The sequence below is a fragment of the Monopterus albus genome, unplaced genomic scaffold (assembly GCF_001952655.1).
Source record: "Monopterus albus unplaced genomic scaffold, M_albus_1.0 scaffold373.1, whole genome shotgun sequence".
NCBI lineage: Eukaryota > Metazoa > Chordata > Actinopteri > Synbranchiformes > Synbranchidae > Monopterus > Monopterus albus.
The window spans coordinates 281,407-288,190 of record NW_018128253.1 but is presented as its reverse complement, the minus strand read 5'-3'; positions in this window follow the sequence as shown (position 1 = coordinate 288,190).

Sequence of the window (6,784 nt, the reverse complement as noted above, 5' to 3'; positions counted from 1 at the left end):
AGATAAGTACTTTATTGATCCCTCAATGGGGAAATTTCAGTCCTTGGCACCTCCAAGTTGTGAACGACATCAGATGTGTATTCTATCACATCCCTGATCCAAGAGTTTATGACTCTATAATCGTATAATCTGATATAGTGACCATCATATCAGTCAAAAAACAAAAGTGTAGTTTGAACCAGGCATACAGTAAGTTACTCCTAATGGCTCTTTGCCCCTCCCATCATGTCCTGTTTCCAAGAAATGACATAAACTATAGACTGCTGTTTGTGACAAAAGGCAGTCTCCACTCCTGTAGAATATCCTACATAGTGCTAATGACACCAAGCACTAATGTTACACAAAGCTCATATTATTTCCAAATAATCAATTTAACAGAAAGGTCAAATCACAGCCATGCTAGGTCATTCAATATGTTAGCTTTAGATGGCAACACATCCAGGAAGAAGAGCACCACATCTGAATCCAGTCCGAGTCGTCTGGCTGCTTTTAACCCTCTCCATGTCAAAGAGCCAAACCCATGTAAACCCTGGTTGTTGCTCTTTCTTTGTCCCACTCTCACTGTGCAAAAGACGCCCCCCTCTTCACCCGGCCAGCCACTGGTTCAGACTTTTGGCTGCCCACAGCTCCTCCATGGCTGTTTGACATGACTACCTGGGTCTGCACATTGAGTCCTACCTCAGTTCTCCCTCACCCTCCTGGTGAGGGGGACTCAACCATAACAATTTCCATCCTTATCCAATGCACAGTATTTTTTCTTTTGTATAACTTCATGAATTTGTATTGTTCTGAAGAAAAGCATGAATGTCCTTGAAGAGCTGAACATTTTAATAGCTGAAATAGCTGAAAGTATGCTGAAGTTGAATTTCCCCATTCATTTGAATGGGCAAAATTTTGCTAAAAAACACTAAGTAGTTCAAAAAGTATTAGTTTAGGAAAATTCTGAATAGATCCGCACATGTCCTGAAAAAGCTGAACATTTGATTGATTTTCTAGCTGAAAGTATGCGGAACTAGTTAAGGGCCAAAAAAACGTATGGAATAATAATAATAATAATAAAGACCAGGAAAACAAGGTATGGATGCTGAGTCAACATCTATACAATAAAGAAATAATTGGAAAACATAGTATAGACGCTGTATCAGCATTCATACAATAATAATAAAGACCAGGAAAACAAGGTATAGATGCTGAATCAGCATCCATACAATAAATAATTGATAACATAGTATGGATGCTGAATCAGTATCCATACAATTAATAATAAATAATTGGAAAACACAGTACGGATGCTGAATCAGCATTCATACAATAATAATAATAAAGACCAGGAAAACAAAGTATGGATGCTGAATCAGCATCCATACAATAAAGAATAGGATAACATAGTGTGGATGCTTCATCAGCTTCCACACAATAAAGAATAGGATAACATAGTGTGGTTGCTTCGCATCCACACAAATAATTGGACAACATAGTATAGATGCTGACTCAGCATCCATACAATAATAAATAATAGGATAACATAGTATGGGTGCTGAATCAGCATCCATACAATAATAATAATAATGACCAGAAAAACAAGGTATGGATGCTGACTCAGCATCCATACAATAAGACTAAAATGGGAATCACTATAGAAAAGCAAGCTTTGAACAGTGAATGTTTCCTCTGGGTAAGTTCAGTGTTGCTCATTGTTTCAGGTTTGAACTTGCCTTGCCAGCACAGCATCATGAGGATGAAGTTAGTTTATTATTTTCAGGAGTTAATGTAGAGCTGAAAAGAAAGTGAATACTTGAATGTAAATTTGTCAGGTGGCCTGAAACAAAACTCCAAATGAATTCTGTTTGCTGGTTTTATAAATATGCAGCTGTTTGCTAACACATTCACCATATCAACTTTATAAAGTGATATGTCATTTTTCACCTCTGTGGCCAAAAATATAGTTGTTGCAAACATGCAGATTGTCCCTCCGTCCATCCATCCTTCCATCCATTATCTATAGTGTCTATCCCATAGAGGGTCATGACGGGGCTGGAGCCGATCCCAGCTGACACTGGGCGGGGTAAGTACAGACTTCTGTATCAAAACGCCTTTAAACGTATTGCTAACCTAAAGTATACTATCTGACAAAGATATTATAATTTATAGTATTCACCATAGAAACTGAATTGCAACCAAAGCTCTATACTACTTCACAATGTTTGTGGAGAAGTACTTCTCCACGGAAGAAGAATCCTCCTCTTTATTGTAACACGTACAACGTAATTTTGTTTGGAGCCGAGGGACCTGGGCCGCTGCATGTATACGCGCCACCATCACGGGCAACTTGACGGTTCAGTGTCTTGCCCAAGGACACTTTGACATGTGGACTGCAGGCACTGAGATTCGAACCTCCAACCCTCTAGTTCAGAGATGACTGCTCTACCCACTGAACCACAGTCACCCCCAGTGTCACATTTGTCTCCATGTAGAAGGAATTATCATTCCACATTATGTTGTACTTGTCTGTGAAGTCAGAGCAGCACATTTTCAACCTCCTTTACTTTGACAGCAAAGTAGGGCCTCACATACTGAAGTATCTGGCTTTTGCTAAAGAGACAGTAAGGAACACATAACTGGCGTTTTTAAGGTGGTAATAAAATACATGTACTTATTCAGATGTGTAGCATTTCCTTAGATAATAAGTATATGAAGAAATGGACAGGTAGAGATGTGGCTGGTGTTTAAAGGTTTATTTTACATTGGCCAAGTTCTCCTTTGGAATAAACTGCATTTTTAAAAACTTACCAAAAATAATATGTCCTGGCACTTCAAAGGTTTTAATAGTTTTATTAAGGAAAGGAAACATGAGGGATCTTGGAGTTTACAACTGATTCCAGTATATGAGCAAGAGCAGACAGAGAAGTCTATAAAAAGTGTGTAAAATATCACCTCGGCTGTTGTTAAAGTATCAGTGACCTTGTTATTATCTGATAATATGTACTATTCTGATAAAGTATCTCTGACTTTGATTTTCAGATCAAAGTACAGACATCAAAGTGTTGGTAGATATACACTCACCAGCCACTTTATTAGGTACACCCCTACAATTGTATGCACGTCACTGCAACACTTCAACCTTAACTTCTGTGTTTATGAAGCTTGAATTTTTCAGTTTTTGGTGAAATTGTGTGAAATGACATGAAAGATCATGACTTGGTCATAACAGATTAGAAATATTTGTTGATATTTGTGACTTTGGTGAAGATAAGGTCACATTTCAGGACCAATGTATGCAGAAAACCAGGAAATCACCAACAGTGCCGTTACCTTTTCTTGGCTTCCGGCGCCGAGAGTGATTGCGGTCGTGGTTACTCGCGCTCTCATGTGTTTGTTGTTTTTCTTTGTTTTTTTGGTCTTTTGCAACTCATCCCAGATTACTTTTACCAGAGAAGAACTATTAAATATCAGACAACTCACACCAAACTACCTTCCCTCGATTTTTGTTAATGAAGAATGGACATTCTGATCGGAGGCGCAGCAGCAATATACGGGACTTGGAAAAGACACCACCGGTGTGGAAAATGCTCTGGCGCTTTGGTGCGGTTACGACAGAGGGGAACTCGGACCTCACTCCCACCTATTCACCTGGCTAATCTCCACTCCCTGGTCAACAAAATTGATGAAATTCTTCTCGTCAACAGGACTAACTCTGACTTTGCATGCTCTGCTGCTTTGTGCTTCACAGAGACCTGGCTCGGCGACTCCATCGTGGACAGCATGATTCGAATACCGGGTTTCCAGGCCTTCAGAGCAGGTCGTGTAAAGGAGGTGTCCGGGAAAACGAGAGGAGGTGGAATCTGCTTCTACATAAATGAAGGTTGGTGCACAGATGTCACAGTGCTACAGAGGACATGTACCACAGACCTAGAGACTTTTGTTATCAACTGCAAACCCTTTTTAATCTCACCGTGAATTCAACAGTTTCATGCTAATGGGAGTGTACACAAAACCACAGGCCAACGCTAGCGCACTATGGCTCCTAGCAGAACTGATAACTAGCCTGGAGCTAAAACATCCCGACTCTCCACTCATTGTTCCAGGGGAGTTTAACAGAGCAAATCTCACCCACGAACTCCCAAATACAGGTAGCACGTCATCTGTCCCACCAGGGACAAAGTCACACTGGACCACTGCTACACAACAATAAAAGACGACTATTACTCTGTCCCCCGCGCAGCCTTCAGACTCTCGGATCACTCTATTGTTCTTCTTATTCCAATAGAAACTTAAAGCTGTGAAGCCTGTGGTCAAAAAAATGAGGAGCTGGACTGAGGAGGCTAAGTCAGAACTACAGGCCTGCTTTGACTGCACAGACTGGAGTGTATTTGAGACTGCAGCTACTGCAGCTGGATGAACTCACTGACACTGTGACATCTTATATCAGTTTCTGTGAGGATGTGTGTATGCCCAAAAAGACCTTCTGCACATACAACAACAACAAGCCCTGGTTTACAGCAAGACTCAAGCAGCCTCGTCATGCCAAAGAGGAGGCTTACAGAAGTGGGGACAGGACTCTGTACAGCCAGGCGAGGAACAAACTGACAAGGGAGATCAGAGCAGCAAAGAGGAGCTACTCTGAAAAGCTGAAAGCTCAAGTTTTAGCCAGTGACCCATTGTCTGTGTTACATCGCTGGCTACAGAACCCCCCGCACAGAAACGTCAACCGAGACGTCTCTGTTGCCAGCTCTGCAGCTGGCCACAACAGTAGTCAAAACATGAAGCAAATCAATGTGCGTGTGGAGTGTCTGTTGATTAAGTGGTGTGTAACTACAAACATTCTCACACACTTCTAGAACATGTCGTGACTTAAACATAAGAACATATTATGGCTAAGGCTACAGTTATACACGTGATAATAATATTAAACACCCTGTCTGCTGACAGTCATCAACTTTTCTCTCTAGTTATCCTTGACCAGATGTACCCTGTAGAAACTCATAAGCATGACTAAGCATTTTAACAGTCTAACTAGACATCCTATCTCCACTAAACATTTCTAATACATAAAGTATCTATCAATTTCTATCTGACTAAAAATACCTAACAGTTGTCTGCATCGTTTAATGTCTGTTTATACAGCTTTTTCTGCATTTTTTGTACTGGTTGTTGATGTTAATACTGCTATTTTGTTATATTATGCAGCCTTATGCTGGTTTACTGTTTTGCACATTGAGAGCCGATGTACCTGAGTCAAATTCCTCGTGTGTCCGTCACACCTGGCCAATAAAGCTGATTCTGATTCTGAACAGTATGTCTGACAACACTCCCTGATGGATTTCACCCCATTAACATAATTTTGAATGTTTTTAATTTTATGTTAAACTCCTGAAGTTTGCAGATGACACAGTGGTCATCGATCTCATCCAAGACAGTGACGAGTCTGAACAGCTGGCCCAGCTGGTGCTGTTGCAGTATCCTGCGGTCTAGACCTTACTATGTTAAGTGCCTTGAGATGATTGTGGTTGTGAAATGGCACTAGACAAATAAAATTTCATTTATTTAAAAACATCTCTTAAATCACTTGCTTTTGTCAAGTCATTAAAATAATGTGCTGACTAACAAAAAGAGCAATAGCCTATTTTTAAGCTGTGTTAATGTGGTATTTCACTATATACAGTTGAAGTCAGACATGTACATACACACAGACTTACATACACACCTAAAGGTACCACCTTCATCTGTACAAGCAAAACTATGCAAGTATAAACACCATGGGATGATGCAACCATCGTACCACTCAGGACGGACACGTGTTCTTTCTCCTAGAGATGAACGTACTTTGGGCCAAACAGTACAAATCTATCCCAGAACAACAGCAAAGGTCCTTGTGAAGACACTGAAGATAACAGGTACCAAGGTAGCTATATCCACAGTACGAGTCCTGTATCTACATAACCTGAAATAGCTGTTCAGCGAGGCATTTTGGCATTTTGGAGCAGTGACTTCACTGCTCCAAAATGCCATAAAAAGGCAGACAACAGTTTGCATCTGTACATGGAGACAAAGATCTGACTTTCTGGAGAAATGTCCTCTGGTCTAATGAAACAAAAACTGAACTGTTTGGGAATAATGACTATTGTTTGTCATCATGGTGGCAGCACCATGCTGTGAGGGGGGCTTTGCTGCAGGGGGACTGGGGCACTTCACAAAATAGATGGCATCATGAGGAAAAAAGATGATATGGATATATTGAAGCAACATCTCCGGACATCAGCCAGGAAGTTAAAGCTTGGTCACTAATGGGTCTTGTCCAAATGGACAGTGACCCCAAGCAGACTTCCACAGCTGTGGCAAAATGGCTTAAGGACAATAAAGTCATCACAAAGCCCTGACCTCAATCCCATATATGTGGGCAGAACTGAAAAAACGTATATGAGCAAGGAGTCCTCCAGAACTGACTCAGTTCCACCAGTTCTGTCTGGAGGAACGGGCTGAAACTCCTGTAACTTATTGTAAGAAGCTTGTGGAAGGCAGCCCCAAACATCTGACCCAAGTTACACAATTTAAAGGCAATGCTACCAAATACTTACCAAGTGTATGTAAACTTCTGACCCACTAGGAATGTGTTGGAAGAAATAAATGCTGAAATAAATCTTTTTCTCTACTACTATTCTGACATTTCACATTCTAAAAATAAAGTAGTGATCCTAACTGATATATATATATATATTCCTCACTCACCCCCCCCCCCCCCCCCTTGGGGGGGTTTTTTTTTCTCTCCCTTAAATCTTGGGGCTTC